Source organism: Eumetopias jubatus, unplaced genomic scaffold (assembly GCF_037043125.1).
Source record: "Eumetopias jubatus isolate StellerSeaLion01/CBP00866 unplaced genomic scaffold, mEumJub1_p1.0 scaffold_6, whole genome shotgun sequence".
NCBI lineage: Eukaryota > Metazoa > Chordata > Mammalia > Carnivora > Otariidae > Eumetopias > Eumetopias jubatus.
Window position 1 is genome coordinate 147,885,324 of NW_028274812.1, and position 11,762 is coordinate 147,897,085.

Here is an 11,762-nt window from a genome sequence, read left to right on the forward strand (position 1 = left end):
TCTGGGTAGTAAAGACATTTTAAAAGTATTAATTCTTCCAACGTATGAACATGGGATACCTTTCCATTTATGTGTGTCTTCTTCAATTTCTTTCATCAATGTCTTGTAGTTTACAGTGTAGAATCTTGGTTATTAACCACTACCTTGGTTAAATTTATTTTTAAGCATTCTATTGTTTTTGATGCTATGGTAAATAGGATAGTTTTATTTTTTTCAGATAATTCATTATTATCATGCAGAAATGCTACTGATTTCTGTATATTAATTTTGTACCCTACACAACTTTACTGAATTTGTTTATTAAAACCTCAACAAATTTAAAAGAATTGAATCATATAGTGTATTCTCTGACCACACCAGAACCAAATCAGTAACAGAAAGATAACAGGAAAATATCCAAACAGTTGGAAACAAAATAACAGAGTTCTAAATAATGCATGGAACAAAAAAAAGTCTTGGTGGAAACTTTTTTAAAAAATGGACTTGAATAAAAATGAAAATACAATGTATCAAATTTTCTGATATACTAAAACAGCCCTGAGAGGAAAATTTGTAACACTCAATGCATACAAGAGAAGGAAAAAATCCTCCAATTAATCATCTAAGCTTTCATTTGAAGAATCTAGAAAGAACAGGAGTGAAAGAAATCCAAGGCAAGCAGAAGGAAGGTAGCAATAAAAAATAAGAGTAGAAATCAATGAAATTCAAAATAAAAACAAAAACACCAGTGAAACAAAAAAGCTGTTTCTTTTAAAACATCAATAAAACAAACCTCTAACAAGACTGATGAAGAAAAAGAGAGGACACAAATTGCCAATATCAGGAATGAAAAGAAGAATCACTATACACTCTGCAAACACCAAAAAGACAATAAGGGAATACTATAAGCAACTCTACACATGTAAATTTGACAACTTAGATGAAATGGACCAATTTCTTGATACATTCAAACTGCCACAATTAACTCAATACGAAATATATATATATTTCTTGGGTACAAGACTGGATAAATGTTTTTAAATTAATCAATTGTAATTCATCATATTAGTAGACTAAAGGAAAAAATCACATGAGCATATCAATTGAAGTAGAAAAGGCATTTGACAAAATTCTACACCCATTTATGATTTTTAACACTCCAAAAAAAAGTAGGAATAGAGAGGAACTTCCTCAATTTGATTAACGACATATGCAAAAAAAAAAAAAACCCCACAAAGCTACAACTAACATTATATTTAATGGTGAAAGGCAAACTGTTTGCACACTCCAAGAGGGGTCAATGCTGGGTTGTCCGTGCTTACTACTCTTATTCAACATATTGCTGGAAGTTCCAGCCAGTGTAATATAAGGCATGAAAAGAAATTAAAAAGAATACAGATAGGAAAGGAAAGAAAATTAAACTGACCTCAGGGAAAATGACATAATCATCCACATATAAAACCCAAGGAATCTATGAGGTAAAAAAAAACCCTCTTAGAACTAAAAAAAATTTTTTATTAAATATTTTATTTATTTACTTGACAGAGAGAGACACAGCGAGAGAGGGAACACAAGCAGGGGGAGTGGGAGAGGGAGAAGCCGGCTTCCCGCGGAGCAGGGAGCCCGATGCGGGGCTCGATCCCAGGACCCTGAGATCATGACTGGGGCCAAGGCAGACACTTAACTGAGTGAGCCACCCAGCTGACCCAGAATTAAAAAATTTAATTCAACAAGGTCACAGGATAATATAAAAACATACAAAAATAAGTTGTATTTCTGCATACTGTCAGTGAACATGTGGACAGTAAAACTAAATATGCGATACCAGTAAAGTAAATCCTTTGAATTCTCATCACAAGGAGAAATTTTTCCTTTTTTCTTTCTTTTCTTTTTATTGTATCCATATGAAAAGGTGAATGTTAGTGGAACCTCTTGTGGTAATTATTTCACAATATGTGTGAATCAAACCATCGCGCTGTGTGCCTTAAATTTATACAGTGACACATGTCAATTATTTCTCAGTAAGACTAGAAAACTATAATCTCTGACAAAAAAAGTACATCTAACAAAACACACACAGGACTTGGATGTGGACACTACACAGTGATGTTGAAAGGAGTCAAAGGAGCTTAAATAAACAGAGAGACACACTGCATTCATGGTTTGCAAGATTCAGCATGGTAAGGATGTCAGTTCTCCCCGAATTGATATATAGAAAGTTTTTTAAAATGTTTATTGATTTATTTGAGAGGGAGGAAAGGACAGAGGGAGAAGGAGAGAAGCCGAATCCCCACTGAACACAGAGCCCCCTGCAGGGCTCCATCTCATGACCCTGAGATCATGGCCTGAGCCAAAATCAAAAGTCAGATGCTTAGCCCACTGAGCTACACAGGTTCCCCTCCCCAAACTGCTACATAGATTTAACTAAATACCTATCAAAATCCCAGCAAAATCTTTTGTAGATATAGACAGGATTGTTTTTAAATTTATATGGAAATTCAAAGGAATTAGAATAGCTAAAACAATCTTTAAAAAATAACAATATAGGAGAAAACATAAGTCAACCTGATTTCTAAACTATTATAACAATAATTAGGAATGTGTGTTGGTGATTATTGGGGAGATAGACATAGATTAATAGAGTAGAATAGATAAATAAGCCCACACAAATGTTCCAGACTGGTTTTTGACAAAGTTGCAGAAGTCATTCAGTGGAGGAAAGAACATACTTTTCAACAATTGGCACTGGAAGAATTGGACATCTACTGGTAATAAATAAATAAAAATTAAAATAATCTCAGCCTAAGTCCCATAACATACAAAAAATTAACTCAAAATGGATCATAGTTATAGATGTAAACCTATAAAACTTTTAGAAAATGAACACAGAAGGAAACCCTTGGGATCTAGGTCTAGACAAGGAATTTGTAGAATTGCTACAGAAACGTGATGCCCAGATCCTGTAGAAGCCCACTCCCTCCTCCCTCCCCTCTCCTGCGGCCTCAGGTACCTCCACTGATGCCAAGGCTTACAGAACAGAAACAGAAACTGGAAAGCATTAAAGGCAACTCGCTAGGTCATGTTTTTATTTTCTGTGTGATGAGGAAATAAGGGAAGAGGAAAGGAAGGGGAAATAAAAAAGAAGAGAAAGGAGAATAAGAAAGCTCATTGGAAGGAATAAGTCAGAGTTCCTTGAGAAGCAGGTTTTGGCAGAGTCGGGTCAGAGAAAAGGCACAGGGAGTTGTACCGAGGGCCTCAAACATCCAAACCCGCGTTCTCCCACCGTGAAATAAAAAGAGATCTGCACCTAGATAAGGGGAGACTTTATTCAGAGGTGGATTATTACAAACCCGGACAACGCTCCAAACTCAGACATCTGTAAGTGTCCCAAAAATCACACAGAAAAGACTTTTCTTTTACAGGCAAGGAGGGGTAGACAAAGCTTTAGCAAGAACTTTTAAGGAAAGTGGGGCAGGAAAGGGAAATGACAGTGGGGCGGAGGTTGGCTGATTCCCAGGATTAGCCGATGGCGGGGAGGGGCATGGCCTACTTTTCAAGGCCTGCTCCTGCTCAGGGCCAACAGCCAGAGGCCCACAGGGAGGAGGAAAGCTTGACTCGAGTTTGGTCAAGAAAATGCAGAGGGTAAGAAATGGGCAATTGTAACACTTGGTAACTACCATGACCCTCCCCCCACTCTTCTTTAAGATACATCTGATTTTCAGAAGATCTCAATTTCTGCATGTTTTGTTAGTAGTGGTAACATAAAGGGTGAATCTGAGCTTGCTTGGGACAGGAAGAGCTCAAGAATTGGAGGAAGGAGTGACTGGTTGGGATGTCATTCTTTCATGTGTAGGACTTGGGCTGGAAGGAAAGCACACACACGCAATTGCTGCTTGCACTTTACGGTGCAATTCTAGACCGCTGGATCGTTAAAGCTTCAGTCTTCTCTTATGGGTGGTAAAACTCAAGTCTTCTTAGGACTTTGCTGATTTCCTCCAGAAATACCTTCCCCTAAGACACAAGGATATTGAAATTCAGCTTTTCCCTGGCTAGGACACTTTGTGTGCCTGTTGGCTCACGGAAATAGGGCACAAGTTGTTGGGGAAAATGGGCGTCAAAATAGAAACTGAGCAATTCATTCAGCATTGTTTAAAACCTCTTTTTTGTTCTGCTCTAAGCACAGAGGCAATTTAGCAAGCTCTGTCAATAGTCCAAAGGGCGAATTCTTAGGGCATGAACTGCACAGCCGCCTGAAGGATAGAGGGAATGGGAGACGTGTGAGACTGAGCCGGAAGGTAAACAGACATGCAGTGAGGAAGACAGAATGAAATTTGGAGAAACGAAATTGCAAGGTTACTTAGCAAACAGGAGAAGCGGAAAGGGACCATACGTCTATCTTTTTGGAGGGAGAGAACAGAGGATGGAGATGAGTTTGGTTTTGGACGTGTCGACTGGGAGACACTTGTGGAACACCGTGCTGTCTCCTAAGCACGGAGACGGCGGACTCAGGGGCACTGGCCTGGAGGCAGGTTAGTGAGGGATCATAGGCTCACCCTTGCACGAGTGAAGGGAGTGAGAACTCAGGTATCTCTTCAAACTGGGGGTCAGGAATTCATTAATGATACTTGTGGAAAATAAAGAAATGAGTTCATGGCTAGACTGTCCTTGAGCCCTGGTCTTTATACTGGTTAATCTTATGTTCCTCGGAACTTCTGAAGACCAAGAGAAGTTCCGTTTTATGGCACCACGTTTTTCGTATCTGTTTGCCCTTTCTCATCCTACTTTGCCTGACTGTGAGCTCTTACCTGTATTTGTAAAAGTACCTTTGAACCTGTTATGAAAAACAGAAACTGATTAGTCTGGCAGAATTTCCCTTAACTGACTTATAGAACTGGCAGAATAGGAAAGAGAGAACGGATGGACTTCACTGAAGAAGAATCTAGAACAGCATCAAACACAAAGATCTTCAAGGTCTGATGTGTGAGTATGCGTGTGCCGGTGGGTAAAAATGCTGGTGGCAGAAGGAGAAATGTACTCCGCTACTGGATCACACACGAGCACAGTTAGGCAAGTTTCCAGAATTACCCAGTGACGTTTCTTTGTTTTTACACCTGGAAGAATCTGGGTATCGCTTGGATTCACGGACATCCATATTAAGGAGTTGGGTTATTTTTTCCTGCCTGCTTCGTGAACACCATAAGCATTGTTTATTAAATGTCTAATACGGTAGCTGGATGGTGTGCCTACAGCACTGCAACATCAACAGAGAAGGTGTTGGATAGTTTCTCAACAGAGAATCTTTCAAAGATTTAAACATTGTGCTCAAGATAGAGAACACCCTTATGCCCTATTATATGTAATTCAGAAAACCTACCATTAATAATACTATATGGCATATATGAAAGTTGCTAAGAGAGTAGATCTTAGAAGTTCTCATCACAAGAAAAAAATTGTTTACCTATGTGTGGTGATGGACGTTTGTTTTTGCTTTTGTGGGGGTTTTGGTGATGGATGTTAACTAGACTTACTTGATGATCATTTTGCACAGATTATTGTACACCTGGAACTAATATAATTTTCTATGTCAATTATATACCAATTTAAAAAAGAAAGAAAACATAAATGTGAAAGAATACATTTAAAGAATAGATTTAGGGGCGCCTGGCTGGTTCAGTCAGTGGAGCATGTGACCCTTGACCTCAGGGTTATAAGTTCAAGCCCCAGGTTGGGACTTTTTTAAAAAAATCTTAAAAAAAAAAGAAGGATAAAGTATCACCAGTGGGCCACCCGTCATGGTAATGATTGAAGAAAATTTATCAACCTATTTTAAAACTATGGTTAAAATTTTGGTGAGGCATGAAATACTTGTATGGCCTCAAATATATCCCCACAGATTACAAACTAAGTTAATGAGGGGAAACTTTACATTTAGTTAAAACCACAAATAAATGAAAAATGCTATGTGACACACTGAGAACAGAACATCATTTATATTTTTGCCAAAACTGCATAACCTCAATCCAATCACAAAGAAATATCACATCAGCCCAAATTGAAGGACATCGGACTCAACAACTGGCTTGAATTCTTCAGAACCTGTCAGAGTCATGAAAGAGAAAGACAAATGGTTGAGAAACCATTCCAGATTGAAGGACATTAGAGAAAGCCAATGCCATATATGATCTTGAAGTGGGTCCTGGACTGGGGGAAAAGTTGCTCCAAAAGACACTTTTCTGAATGATTGGTGAAATTAGAATATGAACTGGATATTATCAGATAATAGTATCCCTATTAATGTTAAACTTTCAGAACTTGAAAATTGTTTTGCAGTTTATAGGAGAACGTCCTCTCTTAAAAACACGTCTGGGGCGCCTGGGTGGCTCAGTCGTTCCGCTTCTGCCTTGAGGTCAGGTCATGATCTCAGGGTCCTGGGATCGAGCCCCGCATCCGGCTACATGATCAGCAGGGAGCTTGCTTCTCCCTCTCCTCCCCCTGCTTGTGTTCAGTCTCTCTCTGTCAAATAAACATGTAAAACCTTTTTTTAAAAAAGAAAAGAAACGCGTCTGAACTATTAGAATAAGATATGAGAGCATGCAATTGTTCCGAAATCAGAAAAACAATCATTTGCGTGTGTTCACATTCCGACGGCGGAGGAAGAGGACAACAAACGTGGGTAAGTCTGGGTAAGATATGCAGGGTCATTCTTGGTACTCGTTTTGCAAACTTCTCCGTAGGCTTGAAATAATCTGGAAATAAAAAGTTTCGTTTCTCTCTTCAGTTCGCGCGCGGGCCCGGCCGCCAGGACCACAGCCGGGGGGCGCGTGGATACGGAACCGCGCGTGAGCGCTCCGCGGGCGCTGGAGCGCTGGTCCCCGCGAGGACGTGGGAAGGAGCGGAAGCCACCGTCCCGAGCGCTCCTGGAAGACCCGTAAGTGGGTCACCGGCTGTCGCCACCGTGGCCATCCCCGGGGGCCCAGCGCCGCCGTCGCGGACCCGGCCCCGGGTTCGGGTCGGAGACGCACGGAGAGCGAGGCTGGGGTGGAGCGGAGCGGAGGGCGCAGCGGAGGGCGCAGCGGAGGGCGCAGCGGGAACGCGCGGCCGGCCGCCGGCTCTTAGAGCCGGGGGTCCCCGAGCAAAGGGCGGGCGCTTCCGGCCCTCAGCCAAAGTGTGCGACAGTTCGGGAGGAAATCCGAAATCTTCTGGGACCGGGTCAGCCAGGAACCGACGACGTTTAACAGCCGGCCGCGGGGGTTCTGGAAACCGCGGGTTTGGCAGCCGGAGGCCTAGAGACCCCGCGGCAGGGGAGCTGAGCGGCCGAGGACGTTGGCTCCGGGCGGGCTCGGTGGGGAAGGGGGGACCGGGAGCGCGTTGCGGGCGGCGGGGAGCACAGCGGAGGCGCAGCGCGAGCAGGCGCCCGAGGAAGGGCGCGCGCGGGTGCGCGGGGTCTCGTGAGCTCCGACGGCGCGGAGACGGGCGCGGGGCGCCCGGGTGAGCAGGCGCCGCGGGCAGGAAGGCCCGGGCCCGGCCCCGGAGGTCGCGGCGTGCAGAGCGGCCCTGGAGAGAACGCGCGCGGCGGAGCCCGGTTCCCGGTGCGGCCGGGGAGCCGCGCAGCTCGGATCCCCACGTGCTGGCGGCCGGAGAGGCGCTCCGGGTGGAGAGAGCTTCCGCACCCCAGCGAGTGTTTTGTTGGGTGTTGAGACTGGAATACAAGACCTGAAAAAGCAGAGAGTGAGGCAGCAACCGAGTATTTTTAACTTGGAATGGTTTTCAGAAAGGCAGCCACGGTGTCTGAACAGCTCGGTGTGCAGGGTGTGGGGGCTCCCTGTGAGCGGTGGCATCTAGACCTCCTTTGGCCTGCGCGAGCCTGGGGAATCCAGGTTTGTCTCAGGATCTCAGCCCGCTTTTGCAGCGGACTCCTGCACCGCGCAGCTGCGATTCTCGCAAAAGCGTGGAGAGCGGCTCGGCCGCGGCCGGCGCAGGCCGGGTGAGAGTTCCCGGGGAGAAGGCCGCGGCTTAGGCCGGGGGGAGGAGGGTAGACGGGGCGGAGAAGCAGGACTTCTTGCAGGACACGGAGGAGCGGCCTGGGGGCCACCAAGTCTCTGTCCGCAGCACAAGCCTGACCTTACCTAAGGAGATGTTTTCATTACGATTCACTCATAGTCTTTAGCAATTTGAGCCTTGACGAGAGAACTGGCCAAATTAGTAGGGCTGGAGCGGCAGCGCGGGGGGCGGACAGTTGCTCTCCGCCGTAGCGGCTTGGAGTCGTCCGAGTGTGGGCTTCTCACTGGGAGACCCAGATAGCTTCGTCGGTCCCCAGGCATTTTGTTAGGGGAAGCCTCCTGGGGCCCGTTTGAGTTCATCCATAGAAAACTCAAGGGGTCTTTGGTGTGACCTGCAAAGTCGCCTAAACTATTGCTCTGGGTTGGACCTCTAATTCCACCCAACCCTCCACTTTAGTGTCCTAACACCCCACACACTCTTTGCTTAAACACCTACAGAAAACAAGCAGATAAGAAAAAATACGTGACATGACTACATTATCTCCCTCCAAGAAATGTGTCCTATAACAAAAAGGGGGCCCCAGGGCACGCGGCCAGTCAGCAGCTGAGCAGGTTTCTGAAGCGGACAGCCCGCCTCGGGAGGGCCTGCTGTAGATATTTTCACTGGAGAAGGGGATCTGGAAATAAGGACAGCCCAGCCGGGTGGAGGGTGAGAGTTATGAACTGGAAACAAATTTCATTCCCTCCCAAAGACACTTTGATCCAACAGGAAATAAGTACCCAGATAGCAGCAGTTTTGAGACCATAAAGCTTTGGAATTTCTGAACAGGTGCTGTTATAGGGGTGTTGGGTGGCTCATTCGGTTAAGCGTCCGACTCTTGATTTTGGCTCAGGTCATGATCTCAGGGTCACGAGATCAAGCCCCTCATCAAGCTCCATGCTGGGCGCGCAGCCTTCTTAAGATTCTCTCTCCCTCTCCCTTGGCAACCCTCTGCTCCTCCCCCTGCTCATACTCTCTGTCTCTCTCTGTCTCTCTGAAAAAAGGTGCTGTTATGGACTGAACTGTGTCCCCCCCCAAATACATATGTCAATGCCCCAGCCCCCAGTGTGACTATTTGAAGACAGGGCCTTCCGGGAGGTAGTAAGGGTTAAATGAGGTCCTAGGGTGGGGCCCTCCTTCTAAGAAGAGGAAGAGACACCAGGAGTAGGCACACAAAGGAAAGGCCACGTGGGGCTACAACAAACAGGGAGAAGGCAGCCCCTGCAAGCCAGGTAGAAAGGTGTCACCAGAAACCAACCCTGCAGGCACCTTGATCTTGGACTCCCGGCCTCTGGAACTGTGAGGAGATACATTCTGTTGTCTAAACCACCCGGTCTGTGGTATTCTGTGACGGCAGCCTGAACACACTAATGCAGGTGCCACCAGTGGAGCAGAAATTCCTGGGAGTCCCCTGGTCATGCAAAGCTGATGTGGTAGGATCGGCTACAGAGGAACAGAGGAGTGGCTGTCCTTCACCTGCAGAGCCATCCAACACACCTGTGTTCTCGTCGCCCTTTGCTTTGCACCTCTTTTCCTTTGTGACAGAAAAACCTTTTCCTCCCTCTTCATATGGGGGCCTTCCTTTGGCGTTAACTGAGGTTTGCAGGCAATGTTTTATTGAAAGATGTAAAACAATGGTGCAATGGGATGAGCAAAGAAATGTAGGAAAAATGATATTATGGAGTACCAGCTGAGAATGTGTTGATCCGTATTTATTTCTTTCGTGTTTGGAAGTTAATTCCCTGACCATCTTTTCTCCCACACCCAGCACCCTGTGGCTTACTCCTCCGCAAGGACTCAGGGTTCCGCACCCATTAGGGGGCTGAGCTGTTGGCGGCGCTCTCCATGCAGGTCCTGTGGCCTGACACCTCAGCCAGTGGGGTCGTGCTTCTTGCCTTTTGTCTTTGGCCCCGAAAACCAAAAGAACTAAAGAAAATGTAGGTGGAACAATGCTGTTTCTTCTTCGTTGTCTTTCCCTCTCTTTAATAGTAGTATGCAATGGGAACCAAGGTGAGTCGCTCATTCATGTGCAAGACTTTGTCGGGTCCAAAAGATGCTGTTATAGGATCTCATTCTCCGCCTGCCCCTTCCCTTTGTCTTCTGCCCCAGTTGCCTTAGGTGATATGGAAGTTCACAGCAAGAGATGAAGGGGAATTCAAGGCAATCTGTTAGGTTATGTTTTTTCGTTCCATTTGTGCAGGAATGGAACAAGAAAAAAAGTTATGAGTGCTATATCAGTATTTTTTGAAAAATGGCTTTGAGTGATGTTAGCTCAGAAAGGGGTAAAATGGAAATTAGAGCTTGGAGGTGCCGGGGATCGAACCCGGGGCCTCATACATGCAAAGCATGTGCTCTACCACTGAGCTACACCCCCTTCGGGAAAAGGCATTTTGCTAATGCTTATCTGGAGATAAGTTTGTTTTCTGAGGCCCTCAATCCCCTTGAGCATCATGGTAGCTCAGTATTAAGGGACATCAGCAGCCCCCGGGGCAGAAGACCTTCAGGAGCTAGAGAAGGGGACCGATTTTTCAGAGTGTAGAGCTTGAAGTGGAAGGCAAAAGATTGGAAACATATCAGATATTAACCCAAGAAACTTCCACTCTGGCCTTAAAACGTACAGTTTCCTTCTCCCATTCTTGGCAAGGAATCAGTCGAGTCCCGGTTTTCAGCTCTTTTAATTTCCTGCAGCTATGTCTTAACCTGAGACACAAGACTGTTGAAATTCAGCTTTTTCCTGCCTAGAAAGTGTCATAATATTTGTCGTTTGCTCCGTCGGAAGGTTAAGGACTGAATTTGATAGAGAAAAGCCATGACCTTAGAAGGAAACCCTAGAGTGATACATTCAGTGTTTCATTTAAAGGGTCATTTCATTCTGAATCTAGGCACCCAGGCAATGTAGGAGACCCTGCCAATAGTCCAAAATTTCTTGTTCAAAAGGCATTCATAAGGCATGACTGAAACATTGGGGGATGGAGAGAAGTGTTGAATTGTACGAGTGAGACCAAAGATTTAAGGACTAGAGAAAAAGATCTATCAATCTCTATCTATCTATCTATCTATCTATCTATCTATCTATCTATCTATCTATCAGAGACATCATGCCATTAGAAATGGCCAGCCAGAAGAAAATGCAAAAAAGAGGAGGTTATAAAAATTCTTTTGGAAACAGGGTGGTATGGGGAGGTTGGAAGATGGAGAAGACAAGCTAGCCTTGCTCGTATTAAATTCAAGATCCAAAAAATAAATAAAAATAAATAAATAAATAAATTCAAGATCCACGTATGTGGTGCACGTATGTGAGGATGTCACATGACCAGCTCAGGCAATTACCTGGGTTTCAGGCCTTGGATTTGTGAGTAATCAGTAGACCCAAGTATGAGAGGGCAGATAAAGACTGAAAAGTGTGCTTGTTAGTGATGGTCATTAGAAAAAAAAAGTTCACTCTGGGACATTTCTTGAACCCTGGAATTTATCATGGTTAAGACTGTGTTCTTTGAACTACATGAGAAGACTATGAGAAAACCCATTTCCTGGTACCAGTTTCTAGTGGTTACCTCTTTCTCATTCTGGTTTCCCCATATATGACCAATATTATGTATATATATTATATACATATATATTCGTAAATAATATTGAGTCATTTCTGAAATTGGATGAATATGATTTGTCTGGCAGATTTGTTCTTTCATTTGGCTTATGGAATCTTTATTTTCTTATTTTCTTTATTTTATTTTAATTCCACT

At 44.5% G+C, this 11,762-nt stretch overlaps 1 non-coding gene across 1 annotated transcript; it reads right to left on the reverse strand.

Moving 5' to 3' along the window:
- Nucleotides 1-10,321: 10,321 nt before the first annotated feature.
- TRNAA-UGC (transfer RNA alanine (anticodon UGC)) lies at nucleotides 10,322-10,393 on the reverse strand. The gene has a single exon. It is a non-coding gene; the product is annotated as a tRNA-Ala (tRNA).
- Between the last annotated feature and the right edge of the window lie 1,369 nt (nucleotides 10,394-11,762).